The sequence below is a fragment of the Schistocerca nitens genome, chromosome 6 (genome assembly GCF_023898315.1).
Source record: "Schistocerca nitens isolate TAMUIC-IGC-003100 chromosome 6, iqSchNite1.1, whole genome shotgun sequence".
Classification (NCBI taxonomy): Eukaryota; Metazoa; Arthropoda; class Insecta; order Orthoptera; family Acrididae; genus Schistocerca; species Schistocerca nitens.
The window spans coordinates 168,419,356-168,428,991 of NC_064619.1; positions in this window are offsets into that span (position 1 = coordinate 168,419,356).

Sequence of the window (9,636 nt, forward strand, 5' to 3'; positions counted from 1 at the left end):
TATCCAAAATAAAGAAACGAATTCATCCATCTTCTGTATTCTACAACAGCTTTTCGTAAGCAGTTTTTAAATTCTGCTAACCTATTCAAGATCTTTATGTAAACAGTATGAATGGAACGAGACAGAAATATTTTACTGTGTGCATTACGTTAGTTATGTCAAGTTAAAAGTATGTGACGGACCGGGATTCGAACCCACATTCCAGTCACATAGAAATTTCGAACTTCCCGCACGTAGTCAGAATGAATGGACGCTTGGATTCTCTCGAACAATTTAGTAATATTTCGTAGTGAACGTACCATTTTTAATAATGTTGTTTGAAACAGAAGTTGTAGTGACTGTACAACGCCAATGATCGGATCTTTTTCTTTCCACCAGTAAAAAAAAGTCTTCACTTTGCAGTGACTGTGGCAGGAATCCCAGGATTATCGTTAAAATAAATGCAGCTACGAATGCTAATCAGCAACGGGCAAACGTTAGCGAGAATTTTCGAAACTCACCAAGAATTCAGCAGTATAAACCGAGTGTTGTTTATAAATCATCCTCGTCAGCATCTTCATCATTACCACCATCATCATTTCAGGAAATAGGCTCTTCTGCGTCGGTGTTCCTGTCTCTTCGGCAAATAGTTCTGTATGACGGTGTCATTTTTGGAGTCCTTTTATTGTCCATTCTCTCTAGGAGCTATTCCCAGTTGCTCGCAAAGGGCGAGGCAAAGAAAAGTAGAACAGAGGAGTGAACACGACTGGACGTGAATGTATGCTTATAACCATAACCCGTGACCATCAGTTCCATCCAACAGGATGGGGCAACTGCCCATACAACCAGCCAAAGCTTGGAGGACATTTACACAGTCTTCACGCCTGACAGAGTTGTTGGCAGAGGTGAGGCTGGTTGCGGCCCTAGCTGGCCACCCAGACCACCTGACCTGCCAGTGGGCGATTACTTCGTGTGGGGAGCCCTCAAGACCAAGGTGCATCGCAACAACCCTCGTTGTCTTCAAGAACTACAGCAGAACATTTCTGACGAGACTGCAGCAATTCCAGGAGTTCAGCTTCGACCCGCCTTCAGTAACTTACTGACCAGGGCCGAAAAGTGCCAAGAGATCAGTGGTGGTTACTTCCAACATTCTCTAATAAACACAGACTCTAAAATGCATACCTTAAGAGGGGTGAGATCTTGTTCAGTAGAAGAGATGTGTTGCTCAGTAGCGAAGATCGACAACTGCTTGTACTGCGTAATGCAGGCTCCACAAGCTTCTAATCGGTAAAAGCGCTTTGGTTCAAATGGTTCAAATGGCTCTGAGCACTATGGGACTTAACATCTATGGTCATCAGTCGCCTAGAACTTAGAACTACTTAAACCTAACTAACCTAAGGACAACACACAATACCCAGTCATCACGAGGCAGAGAAAATCTCTGACCCCGCCGGGAATCGAACCCGGGCGCGGGAAGCGAGAACGCTACCGCACGACCACGATAAAAGCGCTTTCTACGTCCCAGTCGTCCAGTTAAGGTGCAAACATTTCTTTGTGTCTTCCGAGACAGCCTATATTACATCTTCCCGATCTCATCACCTGATCTAACCGCGCCCCCACGCATTCCAACAACACGAAGATAATTCTGAACCCTTTCAAATGGTTCAAATGTCTCTGAGTACTATGGGACTTAACATCTGAGGTCATCAGCCCCTTAGAACTTAGAACTACTTAAACCTAACTAACCTAAGAACATCAAACACATCCATGCGCGAGGCAGGATGCGAACGTGCGACCATAGTGGTCGCGCGGTTCCAGACTGAAGCGCCTAGAACCGCTCGGCCACACCCGCCGGCACGACAGCAGTGCATGAAATCTAGCAGTGAACAAAAATTTTCTTTCTCTTTCGAAGTGTGAACAATAAATTCACAGACTGACATTACAAAGTCCGAAGGAAGTTCTGTACAAAAGGAAAGCATGAGGCGGTTTTTCAGAATCGATCTCGTTCACAGATCTGTGTGTGAAGTCCGAGTTTTCCTCCATCGCTGGAGGTCAGCGTGATAGCCTGCTGTCTGTCAAGACGCCCGTCGCCACGTAAGTCGTCTGCGAGCTCGAGGGTCGTCCCATTTTCCGTCCAACTTTCGACAAACAGTTCAGGAAATTCGCTTGTTTATACTAGTCTTACGACGCTGCCGATTCATTGTTCGCTAACAAAGTAAAATAACTGAACGGAAACAAAGGTACAGGCGTCCGTCTGACTAAGCGATTCTGAAAGACGTGCGCTGCTTCTTGAGATACCTCACGTGTATCGACACGTATGTCTACTCCTGTACTCTGTAAGACATCGGCCGGCCGAAGTGCCCGAGCGGTTCCAGGCGCTACAGTCTGAAACCGCGCGACCGCTACGGTCGCAGGTTCGAATCCTGCCTCGGGCATGGATGTGTGTGATGTCCTTCGGTTAGTTAGGCTTAAGTAGTTCTAAGTTCTAGGGGACTGACGACCGCAGAAGCTAAGTCCATAGTGCTCAGAGCCATTTGAACCATTTGACAACACACACACCCAGGCCCGAGGGAGCACTCGAACCTCCGACGGGGGGCGCCGCGCGAACCGTGGCAAGGCGTACGGTGCCCGGCGCGGTTAGAAAGGGCAATCACATAAGTTGAAGGGAAAAACGTAAGTTCAAGGAAGTTAACATGAAAACATGGGTAACTGAAGAAATACTTCAACTGATCGACCTAAGTAGGAATACAGAAGCACAAGTCACTTAGGAGTGAAATAAATAGGAAGTACAAGAAAGCTAAGACGAAATAACTACAAGAAAAATGTGAAGATATCGGAAAAGAAATGATTGTCGAAAGGACTGACTAGACATACAGAAAAGTCGAAACAACCTTCGGTGAAATTAAAAGCAAGGGCGTTAACATTAAGAGTGCGATGAGAATTCCATTTTAAACGCAGAGGTTAAAGGGGATAGATGGAAAGTGTACACTGAGGGTCTCTATGAGGGGGAGGACTTATCTGATGTGATAATAGAAGAAACGGGAGTCGATAGGGAAGACATAGGAAATCCAGTATAACAATCAGAATTTAAAAGGGCTTTGGAAGACTTAAAATTAAAGAAGGCTGAAGGGGTAGATAATATCTCATCGGTGTTTCTAAAATCATTGGGGGATGTGGCAACGAAACGGTTATTCACGTTGGCGTGTAAACTGTACGAGACTGGCGATAAGCCATCAGGCTTTCAGAAAAACATCATCCACACTATTGCAGGGTTTCAAGAGCCGACATGTGCGAGAATTATCGCACAATCAGCTTAACAGCTCATGCATCCTAGTTGTTGACACGAATAACGTAAAGAAGAATGGAAAAGAAAGTTGAGGGTGTGTTAGATGACGATCAGTTTGGCTTTACGAACGGTAAAGGCATCAGCGAGGAAGTTCTGACGTTGCGGTTGATAACGGAAGTAAGACGGAGACAAATCAAGCCACGTTCATACGATTTGTCTGCCTGGAAAACGTGTTCGATAGCGTAAAATGGTGCAAAATGTTCGAAATACTGAGAAAAATAAATGTAAGCTATAGGAAGAGACGGGTAAGATACAATATGCACAAGAACCAAGAGGAAACGAAGGCCACGGATTAAAAAGGGTGTAAGACAGGGATGTAGACTTTCGTCACTGCTGTTCAATCTACACGTCGAAGAAGCAATGATAGAAATAAAAAGAAAATTGGAAATTTGTGGCAAGTCCTATGGGACCAAACTGCTGAGGTCATCGGTCCTAAGCTTACACACTACTTAATCTAACTTAAACCAGCTTACACTAAGAACAACACACACACCCGTGCCCGAGGGAGGGCTCGAACCTCCGACGGGGGCAGCCACTCGATCCATGACAAAGCGCCCTCGACCGCGCGGCTACCCCGCGAGGCACGGAAATAAAAGAAAGGTTCAAGAGTGGGATTAAAATTCAAGGGAAAAGGATATAAATGTTAAGATCACTGATGAAATTCCTATCCTGAGTGAAAGTTAAGAAGAATTACAGGATCTTTTGAATAGGATGAACAGTCTAATGAGTACAGAATAAGGACTGAGAGTAAATCGAAGAAAGGTGAAACTACGGAGAAGAAGCAGAAATGAGAACAGCGAGAAACTTAACATCACAGTTGGTGATCACGACGTAGATGAAGTTACGGAATTCAGCTAACTAGACAGCAAAATAACCCATTACGGACGGAGCAAGGAGAACATCAAAAGCAGACTAGCATTGGCAAAAAGGGTATTCGAGGCGAAGAGAAGTCTACTAGTATCAGCCATAGTATTAACGTGAGCAAATAATTTGTGAGAATATATACCTGGAGCACAACATTGTACGGCTGTGAAACATGGACTGTGGGAAAACCGGTAAAGAAGAGAATCGAAGATTATGAGATGTGGTGCTACAGAAGAATGTTGAAAATTAGGTGGACTGATAAGGTAAGGAATGAGAAGGTTTTCTGTAGAATCGGCGAAGAAACGAATGTATGGAAGACACTGACAATAAGGACAGGGAGATAGGACATCTCTTAAGACATCGGGGAATGACTTCCATGGTACTAGAGGGAGCTGTAGAGGGTAAAAACAGAAGAAGAAGACAGAGATTGGGATACATCCATAAGATAATTGAGGACGTAGGTTGCAAGTGCTACTCTGAGATGAAAAAGTTGGCACTGGAGAGGAATTTGTGGCGGGCCACACAAAACTAGTCAAAAGACTGATGGCTGAAAAAAAATGGCGGGACAGAGACAGTGTACCACTTACTTCTCCTCCTTCCTTTTCCATGCCGCCCACAGGCAGAACGACACATCTTTTTGCGTACGAATTTATCTAATTTCTGAGTTGTAGACAATATGCAGGACGTGTGTTGGAAGCAGCAGTTGTATGTTTTTTGAATCAATGCAGAACGTGGGAAACTTTGTGAGTACGGCTCTCAGCGATATACATCGTCTTTCTTGCTACGTCTTCCTCACGCTGACTGAACAATGCAGACACATAACCTGCAGCTCTTCTTTCGATACGAGGTCTGTTCAAAAAATTCCGGAACTTTGCCCACAAAATTTTTCTACGCTTACCTTTTACTTATCGTTTATGGTCTCCTTCGAAATACTCTCCTCCACAATTGATACACCGCTCCAAACAACGTTTGCACTCCTGGCAACAGTCTCGGTGCGCTTCTTGCTGGGTCTCGCGTAGCGCCGTCTGCGAATTTTCCTTTATCAAATCTTCGCCCTTTCAACGGCATTTTCAACTTTGGAAGAAAAAAAAGTCCTCAGGGGACAGATATGGAGAGCAAGGAGGATGAGGCAGTACAATGATTTCGTTTTTTGTGCAAGTAACGCCGGCCGGTGTGACCGAGCGGTTCTAGGCGCTTCAGTCCGGAACCGCGCGACCGCTACGGTTGCAGGTTCGAATACTGCCTCGGGCATGGATGTGTGTGATGTCCTTAGCTTAGTTAGGTTTAAGTAGTTCTAAGTTCTAGGGGGCTGATGACCTCAGATGTTAAGTCCCATAGTGGTCAGAGCCATTTGAACCATTTTTTTTGCAAGTAACGCACCACCAACGTGAAGCACTCTGATTTCGTTTTTCGTGCAAGTAACGCACCAACAGAAATGAATGTGCATGTGCGTTACGTGACGCAATAGCCGTGAATTGTCCCGCCCCATTTCAAGCCGTTTCCTTCTCACATTTTCTAGCAGGCGTCACAACACGTTCCGATAGTACCATCGATCAACAGTTGGGTCCCTGCGGCATGAAGTCATGATGAACTAATCCTTCAAAGTCAAAGAAAACTATCAGCATGGCTTTGACGAGCTCTTTTTGGTCTTGGAGAAGACTGAACCTTGGTCTCAACATCATAACCGAAAACCCACGTCCCATCAGCAGTTATGATTCTGTTAAGAAACATCTCGTTTTCATTTGCGCGATCCAAAAGTTCTTCACAGATTGCGAGGCGGTCTTTCTGGTCTTGACCGTGGAACGAACCTGACAGCAACAAGATGCATTGCAAGATTCTGTGACAGGATTTAATGAAATGATTCAGCTGAAATTTTACATTCATGAAATGTTACCTTCATCTGCAATCTCTCGGAGGGTCAGTTTTCGATTGGCACGCACAATTTCGTTAACGTCCCTGACTTGAGTGTTTCATTGTCAGTAGAAGTTGAAGGGCGTCCTGAGCGAGAGTCATCTTTAGCTTCCATCCGGCCATTTTTAAAGCGTGTGAACCAATCGTAACACCGAGTACGGCCTAAACACTCATCACCGTAGACTTCCTGCAACATTTTGTGTGTCTTTGTAAAGATCTTCTGGGGTTTCAGGCAAAATTTAATGCAGAACTGTGCTACACAACGTTCTACAGAATACAGCACTGAACAGTAACTAACAGACATACAACTAGACTTGGCCACTGTTTCTATGTTTCGATACAGTGTATCAATACATGGAACTGTTTCAGTGATTCGGAACGGCTATGGTTCACTGTTTCGAAACAGTGGTGTTTAACTGCGCCCGTGTCTCGGATATCGAGCCAGACACAGAAACTGTATCGTTGTTTCAAAATAAGACTGTTTCAGTCCACCTGCACCTGGAACGGACTAATTGTATCGAAACAGTGATGTTTCATTCCGCTCTGTGTCGGACGAGATTCGGGCTCGGCACAGGCACTGAAACACAACATACCACTTCATGAAACACTTTCAAGAGTGTCGAAATCTTTCGACAAGCAATAGCATGAAGCTTAAGATATCCGAAAATAAAGCTTCGTTTCTAGCTGACTGTCCTATTCCGAAATGGCGTAACATCTGCTTTATAAACACTAACCAAACAATAAAACAACGCATACTATTCGCATTCAAAATAATAAATATGTGAAAATCATTCAGTTAAATTACACTTTTTTTTATAACATACGCTTCTCTGTTCATGTACAGTAATCATATTAAGAAACGCAAGTAAGACTACAACATTTTAAATAAAAAAAGGCGTAGAGTGACAGTTATTAGACATGTACATAAATTTGATGTAGGTATAATTGCAAGCAATCTGTTTGACATATAACTGATAGTGTAATGGTGAACGGGAAGTATCGTAAATTTATAGTAACGGTTCGAAACACCTTGAAACACAAAATTTTTTTCTGTTATATTTTGTTATTTATTCGAATTATTTGGCGTTATTTGTGAGTCTATAGTCACTGTGTCTATTATCCACAATGATTCCCTTTGTGTGCATGGAAATTAGCGGGATGGGTATATTAGCCATACTAATGGAATGTGGGAATCTCAGTAGCATATCTGTTGTTTCTGCAGTTTGCTCCCACCTCCAGTTCCGTTCGTGGTGGTTCTTCTGTCTTCAGCTAAGGCTTTCCTCAGCCAATTGAAAAGTATGAAAGTCACAGGACAACGAAAGCAGCGCATTTGCTGCAGGAAATACGAAACTGCCAAGACGCCTAAGTGATAGTTTCATACTTTCTGCGATATGATTAGTGCTCTCGCACCTCATTTGTGTTTATATGGACATACTTATACAGTAGACATTCAAGATGATAAAATGTTTAGGTTTATTAGGTTACAAAACAAACTGTTTCACTGTTTCGAAACACCGTATCGAAACATTACATTGTACTGTTTCATTTGTTTCGGAACATTTACGTGTTTCAGTTTGCCCATCTCTACATACAACAATCAAACTTCCGGCAGTTACACATTAAACACAGGCCTGTGCAGGGTTGCCAACCGCATTTCTCTCCAACACACCACTGGCACGAAATACGAATGTTACGGAATTTTTGAACGAACTTCGTAATTCCATCTCTCCCTTCAATATAACTCAGTAAGGGCCCCAAACTGACGAAAAATGCTGAAGAGTCCATGGAACGAAGTTTTCGTAAGCGACTTTATTCGCCGGCGCACTTCCTTAGGTTTCTTCCGATGGATCTATGTCTGAAGTCTTCCTACACCAGAACTAGATTCCGGGAAACGAGATTCCGGGGAAAAAATGTGTTGCTTATTGTCTGGATGTACCACCTCTTGTTGAAAACGATCTTCCGGTCTAATATTCCACTTGTACACGTTATGTCAAAAAGTAGAGGTAATGTTTTTAAAAAGAAAACAACATTAGAGTTAACGGTTTACAGGAATGACTCCAACCAATTGCCTTTAGTGGTGTCAGAATACGTATTTTTCCATCATCGTTTTCAAGTCCTCTAGCGACTTATCATCAGATGGTAGTTCTGGCGCACAAACCAGTTTGAGAAACATAATTTATAGTTTTATTTATTCCAGATATGGATGGCAATATCTTGTACCAGGCTATTAATTTCATTTATGAAGACCGTCTTCATCCTTGAGTACAAACATTTTGTCTACTAAGACGTTGCGTAGAATCAACATGTCTGTTAGAACAGGGTACGTTGTATTTAGATTTTTGTGTAAAAGCTAAGAAACCAGTTTGGCTTATTGCTTTGACTTTACCATATGTATAAACGTTAGCTCAACGTGACTGGAATTTTTTTTTTTTTTTTTTTTTTTGCGCTCAGGTCTGATGATTGTCATCATAAATGGAAATTAATAACGTGACCAAAATACAGGGTGATTTTAAAGTCACTATACATTTTGTACTTAAACAAATTTTATTGACCAATATGTAATGGCACTGCAACTTATGCTACAATGGGACATAATTTCAGTACATTTCAATGTGACCACCTTGCATGTCTAGGCACACCCCTCAGCGCTCCACTGTAGACCGAAAACCCTGCCCAGGCATATCTGGTGTAATCTCAGCAGCTGCGGCTGAAATCCGCTGTGTTTAGTGTTCAGTGCTGCGGATCTTCACCTGGTATACCTTAGACTTGATAAACCCCCATGCAAAAAGGTCTCAGGGTGTCAAATCAGGAGAGCGGGGTGTCCACATCCGTGGAGAGGCACGACCAATCCATCTGCCGGGAAATGCTTGATTCAGATAATCCCGAACAACGAGGGCAAAATGGGGTGGTGCACCATCCTGTTGAAAAACAACAGTATCCCTAATCCCGTCAGATATCAACTGGGGCTCCAAAAACTGTTCCAACACATCTAGGCATGCAGTTCCAGTAAGGGTTTGTTCCGCAAAGAGGAAGGGCCCGTACACTGTTGACCTCGTTATCCCTAACCACACGTTCACTTTTGCTGTGCACACTTGGTTGTTCGTCTGCCCAGATCCTGCAGTTGTGTTTTCACATGTCCACAGGCATGAAATGTATCTTCATCACTGAACAAGACATTTTGCATCTAATTATCATTTTCCACAGCTTGTGGCAGGTCATGACACATAGCTTGTCTGGCTGCGTAGTCCTCCACTTCAAGTTTATGTACGACCTGGATATGGTACGCACGTTTGTGCAGCTTGTAACGAAGAACCCTCCATACAGTGGTTTGAGGAATACCAAGCTCCCTACTAAGTCTCCTGGTAGATGTGGAAGGGCTACGTGTGATCGTATCCTGCACACTTTGCACGGTGTCTGGCGTTATGGCCGGCCTCCCTGGACGTTCTTCATCTGCCACACTACCAGTATGCTGCTATGTATTGACGAGGGTCTTGATAGCAGCCTGGTGGGACCTGTTTTCCGGAATCGACGGGCAA